This window comes from Terrapene carolina, unplaced genomic scaffold (genome assembly GCF_002925995.2).
Source record: "Terrapene carolina triunguis isolate 2854851 unplaced genomic scaffold, T_m_triunguis-2.0 Scaffold88, whole genome shotgun sequence".
Lineage (NCBI taxonomy): Eukaryota > Metazoa > Chordata > Testudines > Emydidae > Terrapene > Terrapene triunguis.
This window is the reverse complement of record NW_020664439.1, coordinates 19,251,358-19,262,112: the sequence shown is the minus strand read 5'-3', so window position 1 is coordinate 19,262,112 and position 10,755 is coordinate 19,251,358.

Genomic DNA, 10,755 nt, shown 5'->3' with positions numbered 1-10,755 from the left:
AGCAGAGAGTTTAGGCCCAGATCAAAGGTATTTGGGTACTGAACTTTCACTGATTTCACCCAGGGTTAGTCATTTATAATTTAAGAAAACAAATCTGATTTTTTTATTTATTGTTTGCCCCGCACATTGCAGAGTTTGTCTGATGTCAAATTTCATAAATATTCTGTTTAGTTGAAAACTCAGCAAATTCAATTAGTGAGACAGCGTGGGTGAGGTAATATCTTTTATTGGACCAACGTCTGCTGGTAAAAAGGACACGCTTTGAAGCTCCATAAAGCTCTTCTTCAGATTTCTCTGTGTAGCTCAAAAGCTTGTCTTTTACCAACAGATGTTGATCCAATAAAAGATATTACCTCATCCACCTTGTCTCTCTAATATCTTGGGATCAACACCACTACAGAACATGGCAAACAGCAAATTCAGTTATCTTTCTATAGCATTCAGAATGCTAGAGAACACTCCTGCAGTGGACGCCAGCAATCATTTTACACTACAGGAATGCAATGATTAAGAACGGCTATGCTGGGTCAGGCCAGTGGTATATCTTCCTCAGTATCCTATCTTCTGACAGTGGCTGATGCCAGATGCTTCACAGGGAATGAACAGAACAGGCAATCAAATGATCCTATCGTCCACTTCCAGCTTCTGGCGAAGCGTCTAGGGATACTCAGAGCATGGTGTTGCCCCTCTGCCCATCCTGGCTAATAGCCATTGATGGACCTATCCTCCATGAACTTATCTACTTTTCTGAACCCTGTTATAGTTCTGGCCTTCACAACATCCCGTGGCAAAGAGTTCCATGGGTTGACTGTGCGTTGTGTGAAGAAGTATTTCCTTTTGTTTGTTTTATGCTGCCTATTAATTTCATTGGGTGACCCCTAGTTCTTGTGTTATGTGAAGGAGTAAACAACGTTTCCTGATTCCTTTTCTCCACACCAATCAAGATTTAGAGACCTCTATCCTATCCCCCCCTAGTCATCTATTTTCCAAGCTGAAGAGTCCCAATCTCTCCTCATACGGAAGCTGTTCCATACCCCTAATCATTTTAGTTGCCCTTCTCTGTAGCTTTTCCAATATATCTTTTTTTAAGGTCGGGCATCCAGATCTGCACAGGGTATTTAAGATTGATGCAAGCTTGGTTAACATGCTTTAGTAAAGCATGTACACTCTACAGCAGGCTTGCTCCTGGATGGGACAGAAGGGAGATGTGTTAGCAGAGCCACTAGGGGGAGCGAGAAGGCCACTCAGTTTGGTGCAGTGATTCACCATCTAGGGAGGACAGCAGTGGATAAAGCTGAGACTCCTTAAGAGGAGTACAGGTTTTCCAAGGTCACTAACTCTTGTCATTCTTGTTTTCTGACCATAAATGAGAGCTAAGAACTATTGCACCAGACACGCCCAACCTCTATGCTCCCCCATAGTTGTTTTTTATGAGTTCTGTACAATTGCTGGATCACCTTGCTGAGCACAGTGCACTTCTCATATGGGATGGTTGCAACCTGCACAGCATCTCTCTTCTCCACATGACTTAAGGACTTGCAGGGTCAAACCCAGGGTGTGCCACCAGTACTTTGTTTCTTGAAGAATTTATTTTGTAAATCTGACTTCACTAAGGATTTAGAGGAGGAATTGGTATAAACATCTTGGAAATCTGGCAGAAGTAACACCTTACAAGGCAGCTGTTTGGTGACATAATTTATAATAAATGGAAAAAATTGTTTTGGAGGGGATGAAACTTTAGCATCTAGGGATGTCTGGGAGGAAAAACAGAGAGTGAATCAATAGCAGGTGGAGTATGTGTCTTGCCATGGTGACATCACAGCATGACTTGTTTAAAACTGATTTATCTGATTCCTGTTTCATTACAATATTACAATGTATACAACACGGTAGAAGAAGTTTAACATACATATTAGAGTTAGTCATCTGTCCATAAACACTAATATGACTGTGCTAATAATTGTAGGGAATAAAATACAGCATATGTAAACACCAAATTAAAGCATTCCAATTTTAAAGTAATAACAAAGCATCTGGGTTAACAGTGTATATGTTACACAGATCTTCTATTGTTTGAGGCTCATTCTCTCTTATCTAGAAGGTGGTGATGGGTATTTGAGAGTCATCAGCTTAGAAATAACAATGAAAGCCATGAGTATGCTGTTTCAGAACGTCCTATGGTTCTAAAAAAGAAGCTATCAGAGCAAACTCAGAGCAATGGAGTTGAACCTGTCTGAACCTGCCCATCCGTTTTATCAGGCAAACAAACTCCATTAATCTTTGGTTAGGTGCCTCATTTCTTTGACTTAATCCTATGATAGGCTAGCGAACCAGTTAGTGACTGGTTAATTTGACGTTTTTTTAATTCTAACTCTTTAGTTTCCAAACTGAGCCATTAGTATCCCCCATCTGTCAGAGAAGACTGTACATATAAATAACTCTGTCCTTTCTCATGTTACTTTTTAAAGCAGATCACTATTAAGTAATATTTAATAGATTTGTAGAATTTAAGGCCAGAATGGACCATTAGATTATCAGGTCTGACCTGTATATCACAAGCCATTAAATTTTACCCCAGTACTGAACCCAATAACTTGTATTTGGCTAAATCATATCTTCCAGAAAGACATTCGTCTTGACTGGGAGACATCAAGAGATGGAGAATCCACCTCTTCCTTTGGTAGTTTGTTCCAAAGGTTAGTCACCGTCATTGTTAAAAAATTGTGCCGAATTTCTGATTTGACGTTGTCTGGCTTCTGCTTCCAGCCATTGTTTTTTGTTATGCTTTTCTCTGCTAGAATAAAGAACCATTTAATATTTTCTGCTCCTGAAGATTCTTACACACTCGGACAAAGCACAAGAGAGACACATACCTATATAACAACAAGCACCTGCATGTAAGGCTCTGCCTTAGTTCTTATCCTTCGGAGAGCCCATTGTGTCTTAATCCTGGTCTACACAACAAACTTATGTTGGTGTAACTGTGTCGCTCATGGTGTTGAAAATCCACACCCTTGAGCGACACAGTTAAACCGACCTAACTCCAGGAGTAGACAGCGCTATGTCAACAGGATGGCTTCTCCTGAGGGAGTGGAGTACTTACGCCGATGGGAGAAGCTCTCCTGTCAGCGTAGGTAGCATCTTTGCGAAGCATTACAGCGGTGTGGTAGTGTAGACAAGCCCACAGTCAGTGTTCTTCGAGGAATCCAGGATCCTCCTGCCCAGTCTTCTCCTGATGTTTAAGAAAATGCTTCCTGAAGCATTCAAGGGTTTTTTGTTTGTTTATTTTTCCCTTAAACCTGGAGCGTTAATGAAATGTATGCTACTGAATGGTACTGTGATTTAACAAGATACAGGTTCTGCTTTGGCTTTAATTGTCCTCTTCTTAGTTAACTACATTATTTTCTCTTCTTTTGTTGCCTAATATTAATGCATACCTTGATACATGCCGGCAGAACTATTGTGGTAGATATAGTTTTTATGAAGTATAACTGCAATACATCTCTCTTGCTTAGTGGCTCAATAACAGACGGATGTGTTAGTCATTGGCCTGCTGTGAGTTTTGAGTTCTCTTGTGGCACGCTGATTCATTTTGGATAGTATATTACGGCAATATTACATATAAAAATATCCAGTGTAGCCTTGGTCCTCAGTTGTAGTAAAGGAGCACATAGTGTATCTGAGGAAAGGGAGGTGCAGAGGCTTTCAGCCAACTTTGCACTAGGCGAGCCCAGACACGAGTTACAGTAGCCCTAAGGCTGCTCTAGTTTGACCCTCAGAGGCTGTCACAACAGCCAGAGATTCTGGGGCAAAGGGGAGTCTTGGCCACACCTCCTTTCCCCACAGCCAGTCCCCGTAATCCAGCCACAGGGTGAGGGTTTTAGGATAAGAGCTGTTATGCTGGCCATCGATTGATCCCTGTATGATCCATTAGGGGCTAGCCATGCTGACTGTAGGACCACTTTGTGCTCCTGGAATGATACACAGCATCCCTCGGATAGCCGAGATTGAGGCCTGGCTGTAACTTTGTTCTAAGTGTTGATTTATATTCACATTGCATGCCATTTCCCACCCCACCATAAATATTGCTTTACATTTAGTACTTCCATTTTGCCTGGATTACTGCCTTCTTGAGTCAGTCTTCAATTTGAAACCTATAGTCATATTTCCTTAGTTTTAATCTTTTTAGAACAAGTTACGCAGTATCAGAACTAGCCAGTATATGGATGGGAGACATCAGAGGAAGGTGGTGTAAAAAGTGAGCTTTGTAATCCACTAGTGTAAAACACTTCTCTGAGGGTATGTTTGCACTGCAGCTGGGAGTGTGCTCTGCTTGAGGTAGTGCACTAAAAATAGCAGTGTAGTTGGGGGCAGTGATTTCCCTACACCTCCCCCTGAATTTCTCCAACTCCCCTCCCGCCCAGTTTTGTGAACTAGTTACATGCCAATTTAGTGACTGTTTGGAAATTTGAACTGAAATTGAAACATTAATACACACTTTAAAAGCATATACAGTGTATGATAAAATACGTGTATCTGAAAAAGTATAATAGATTTGAAAAGTATGAACATAGACTAGCTTCCTTATACGGCTGTTGTTTTTTATGACAATGTCAGTGCATTCATTTCGGTGATGTTGGCCAACCTAATAATTTCAAATGATGATTTTTAATCAAAGTCTAAATGAGCTCTCCCTGACAGCTAGTGATGAGCTGGGGCTGGGGGGAAAGGCTTCAGGACCAGGTTGTATTTACATTCACACCTAATCTACCTAGGTATCCAGCAAACAGAGCTGTGTTGCCGAAGTGATAGATTTTGGCTGGGGTTGGGTTACAAATCACTTGAATGCAGGGGGAAGTGGGGGAGGGTAATGAAATGTTGTTGTTCTTATTGTATGAGTAAAGGGCAGTAGAACTGTACTTAGCCTGTGCTGATTGAGGGCATCAAGAGAGAGGGTGGAGACCTGTCCCTCTCCACTGTTTAAAGACAGAGCTGATTAGGCTCCATAGATAGTCTTTTGTTCTGTTAAGTGACCACTGCAGCTGAAATCACTGATAATCAGGTCTAAGTGCTTAGTCCTGCTGTGGGGACAGTGTTTCTGTGGAAGAGACGGCCCAGACTGCACTAGCAGCAAGGTTCCCCCACTGAGAGCTCAGCTGAAATCACTGAGAGCTGGGTGGAACCTCAAGAGACCAACTCGCAGAGGTCACAGTGGCAGGTGGCAGCAGAAGGTGACTGCGCAGGGCCATTGACAACACAGTGGTGGAGTGAACGGTGGCACAACAAACAGCAGTGGCCAGAGCGAACAGTGAGCAGCTGGAGGAATGAGCAAGGTGCCTTCTTCCCCCCACCTGGGAGGTGTACTCACGTGAAAGCACCTCTGAACTCTGAGTCTCCACTGACCAAGGACAACACCGGTGAGTGGAGTGCAGTGGAGGGAAAAGTGAGGGGCACGTTAAATAAACATTTGTTTGTTGGACTATATTTTAGTGACTTTGCTGCAGAATGCTAGATTTGTGACTGGGAATGGGAAGTTATATAAATATGTTTCCTAGTAGGCCAAGATTTTTAAAATGCATTATTTGCCAAGGTTGTTATCTCACATCGTTGCTATCTTGAGAGGTCATTATGTTGGGGAGTTTCTGTACTAAACATTTTTATTATTATAATTAATTTTTACATAAGAATGGTCATACTGGGTCAGACCAATGGTCCATATAGCCCAGTATCTTGTCTTCCGACAGTGGTCAAGGCCAGGTGCTTCAGAGGGAATGAACAGAACAGGTAATCATCAAGTGATCCATCCCCTGTTGCCCATTCCCAGCTGCTGGCAAACAGGCAAGGGACACTCAGAGCATGGTGTTGCATCCCTCTCCATCCTGGCTAATAGCCATTGATGGACCTATTCTCCAGGAATTTGTCTAGTTCTTTTTTTAATCCTGTTATAGTTTTGGTCTTCACAGCATCCCCTAGCAAAGAGTTTCACGGGTTGACTTTATGTTGTGTGAAGAAGTACTTCCTTTTGTTTTTTTAAAACCTGCTAGTTCTTGTGTTATGTGAAGGATTAAATAACATTTCCTTATTCACTTTCTTCACACCAGTCAAGCTTTTATAGACGTCTATCATATCCCCCCTTAGTCGTCACTTTTCTAAGCTGAAAATTCCCAGTCATTTTAATCTCTCCTCCTGTTTCATACCCCTAATCATTTTAGTTGCCCATCTCTGTACCTTTTCCAATTCCAATATATCTTTTTTGGGATGGGGTGACCAGATCTGCACACAGTATTCAAGGTGTGCACGTACCATGGATTTATATAGAGGCAATATGATATTTTCTCTCTTATTATCTATCCCTTTCTTAATGATTCCCAACATTCTGTTTGCTTTTTTGACTGCCGCTGCACACTGAGTGGATGTTTTCAGAGAACTATCCACAATGACTCCAAGATCTCTTTCTTGAGTGATAACAGCTAATTCAGACTCCATCATTTTGTATGTATAGTTGAGATTGTTTTCCAATGTGCATTACTTTGCATTTATCAACATTGAATTTCATCTGCCATTTTGTTGCCCAGTCACCCAGTTTTATGAGATCCCTTTGTAACTCTTTGCAGTCTGCCTGGGACTTAACTATCTTGAATGGTTTTGTATCATCTGCAAATTTTGCCACCTCACTGTTTACCCATTTTTCCAGATCATTTATGAATATGTTGAACAGTAATGGTCCCAGTACCGACTCCTCAGGGATACTACTATTTATCTCTCTGCATTCTGAAAACTGACCATTTATTCCTACCCTTTGTTTCCCATCTTTTAACCAGTTACTGATCCATGAGAGGACTTCCCTCTTATCCCATGATGGCTTACTTTTCAAAAGTCAATTTAAATTAAATACATTTTTTTTTAATTTATATTTTTTTAGAAATCTAGACGTGTTATGTGTTTTGGTGTAACTTGCATTATCCTTATGTTAAATTTGCATTATCCTAACAAGACATTTACTTTATTCATATCTCTTTTATATGTTGCAGGTCAAAGTGAAAATGAAAAGACAAAAAACAATACAAAATTTTTTCCACTCAAAGGCCTCAAAAACTAACCAAGGTGAAGAACACATCAAGAACCAAGAATATATCAACATGTCATCTGAAAGTTCTAGTGGTATATCTACATCCAACCAGCCCGAAGCACAAATACAGCTACCTACTGAAGAAACAGTGTCTCCAAAACCTAAAGGCAGTTCCCGATGTTTGTCGGCCAAAGCGTTCCCATTTATTGAAGTTACAAAAGATGGCTACTGGTGCACCTCTTGCAAAAAAGCTTATGAAGAAGAAACGTTTCCCAATGCTATAATTGGTAAAAGTGGAGGAGCTTGGTTTGTCAAACTGATCAGCAAAGCCAGTGCTGACAAACTACGTGAAAAGGCTGCAAAACACCAGGCCTCTGGAGTGCATCAACATGCAGAAAGCCTTATAAGCCCACTTTCAAAGCCAATTTTAGAAGTACTTAATGAGGCTGTTAAGAATGCTGGAGACACAACACAGTTCATGCGAACAAACATGGATGTGGCATCCTACTTTCTATTTAAGCAAGAGATACCACACACTACAAACTGGAGGCCAATGTTAAGTGCATTGTCACTTGTTCATCCTGAAGTTGAACACTGGTTCTGAACAAGACCAGCAAATGCTCACTATCTTTCTGCAAGAAACTCAGCTGACTGGCTAGAAGCATGCGGTGCAAAAGTGAAAGACTCAACAGTTGAAAAAGTGAAGAACTCTCTCACCACATTCAAAAAATTTGCATACATGGCTGATGAATGCACTGATGCAAATGGGCATCAAGTATTAAGTCATTGTGTACGTTATCTTGATGTCAGGGGTAGGCCAGTAGATGCATTTCTAGATGTTCAAGTTATAGAAGACACATCGGCTGCATCTGTGACAACCTACATCTTAGAAGAGTTAAATTCTTGTCAATTGGACCCCAAACAGATGGCTGCTTATGCATTTGATGGAGCTGCAAACTTCTCTGGAAGACATTGTGGAGTACAAGCTTTGCTCAGAGAAAAGTGTAATCCTAATCTATCCTACACTACACTACACTCCTATACACATCTACTCCAACTAGCACTAGTACGAGCTGTAGAATCTTCAAAAGACATTTAAAAAGCTATAAATTTAATGTCTTCAATATATTCTTTTTTCAGCAAAAAGACTGAATATCTTGGAAAATATAGAAGATACACTGGGACTGAAGTTCAAATTAGTCCAACCTGGGAAAACCCGCTGGCTTTCTCATGAGCGATCCTTGGCTGTTGTCTTAAAATTACTCCAGCTGTTATTACTGGCTTTGGAAAGTATCTACCAAGATGGGATGGATCTAAGTAGTGAGGCTGGTGGATTACTTTTGCTACTACGTTCAGAGAAGACTATTGCCATTCTCTCTGTCTCGTAAGTCTACCGTTGAAACCACTTGGGTCATTAAACATGCCATTCAGGCATCTGCTACAACAGTAGTAGATCTTTGTCCAGCAATAGAAGCTACATATGGATCAATCAGAGAGCTATCCATTGAAAAAGTACTGGAAGAAGCAAAGACTTCAGTCCAGAAGTTGACTAATGAAGGCATTTATATTGAATCCTTAAGTGAAGAAGACAAGAAGTGTTTGTTAAGACAACTGAAAAAGTACACAGATGATTCTTAAAAATCTACAACAGCGACTTCTAGATTCTACTCAACCTCTACGTAGCTTTTACAGATGCCTGTCCTATAAAACACTAACATTTGAGTGGAGTGAGGCACTACCAGCAATGGGACTGCCATGTGATCAGGACAGAATAGAGAATTTGAACACAGAGTGGAATATCATATGACGAATGAATGAAGATTTGACTTCAACTTCTTTTTTATCATCACTAGTGGCTCGACCCAAACTTTGTGTTCTGTTTCCTGGGATGAAAGAAGTAGGAATTCATCTCTTGATCTCCCAGTCACAACAGCTACAGTTGAGCGTTCTTTTTCATCATTGAGTAGAATTTTGTGTTCTGAAAGAAGTCGCCTTCTGCCTGATCATGTGAATGAACTAATGAGCATATCAATTGAAGGAATGGAAGTACCGGACACACGAGAAGCCACCAAAGATGAACGCATTGCATTCAAGAAGTTCATTAACAGAGTTGTGCAAAATTATAACAAGAAACCAAGAAGGATGTAGATGTAGTGCTTCATAGAAGGCTTGAGTATGATGTGATGATTTTAAAACATGAGTTAAATCTAGTAAAATGGTCATGAAACATTTTTCAGTTTTTACTATGGTGGCATACAGCCCACCTTCACCCTCACAGTCTCACCCCTCATCGGCCCTGACACACACACCCTGAAAATTCGAACACCCCCCCTAATTTCAATTCCTGGGGAAACCACTGCTGGGGGTAGCAGCAGCTCAGACTAGCCACCTTATTACTAACCTACCCAGATGCCCTGGGTACATACTCTGGCAGCTAGCAAAATCTGCTACTTGTGCCATCCCCAGCTACTCTACTATTTTTAGCTTTATAGATCAATTAGAGCTAGCACATGTCTGTCTGCCAAGTGGGGAAGCACCATCCCAGCAGCAGTGTAGACATACCCTTAGTCAGCACTGTGTCACCCTGAGTCAGCACAGGACGAGTGGCTGCCCTACGCTTGGGAGCATTTTCCTGGTAGTAGTACTGCTGTCTTTCAGGTAAGACATAAAGCCAGAGGGATAGTGAGCGCACTCCGTACCCTCCGACCGGAGGAGGCCCCGCAAGGAAGGGGGCCCGTAAAAGTGGCAAAATAAATACCGCATTCCAGGTTCTGCATTGTAAGGGGCCCCGCCCGGACATATGTTCGGAGGGGGCCAGCGTTCGGAGGGGGCCACGTTCTTTGTTGCTACGACCCTGTCCACTTCTCTTGTTCGTGAGCTATTTTCTGAGACCGGTTTAAAAACAGCATCTGGAGAGAACCCCTCACATCAGGCCAAATCCATTCTGTGATGTTGCACTCTATATGATTTTATGAAAATATGCTAATGAGTTAAATATAAGGTAACTGGAATATGTTTCATGCAAAAGGTCTCTTGTAAGGTATCATTACAAAGCTTATAATCTACTGAGTGTGGTCATCCTATTTGTATAAATGTACCACTCATGTATCTGAACCTAGAAATATGAACTAGAACTCTCAGGGCCTATTGTAATTATGCAAAGTGTGGGCCATTAATGGTGGTTTGGAATCTTGATGACTCCCATTAACCAGGACAATCGTCTGCAGATGGCTCTGTTTTACTTGTAAGTCTCCCTGTATACCAGTGTGCTGGCAAGTGGGTAATGTTTTCCCTTTAAAAAGTTGATCAAAGTTTATGTGAACCACTCCAGGCATTTAATAATTTCAGAAAGCCTGATTCTAGTATCACTTATACTGTATAAATCTGATATTACTCTAAACGAGTCAATGGTTTTATAATGGGGTAACTGAAAAATAACAAAACAAAACAAAAAGAACAAAACAAAAAGAAAAACCAGGCCCATAGGCTTTATCCTTCATGTGTAATGGATTAAATTTTTCTGTCGTGAGTTTGTTCTTTTTTCTGTTTTTACAAAACATGCAATACCCATCAACTTCACTATGGGACAAAGGTTCCTAATCTTCAATCTATTGGGGAAATGCCTGAAAAAAACACAGAAATCACCTCCCAGAATCTACACGATTTAGACATTTATGCTCCAATAC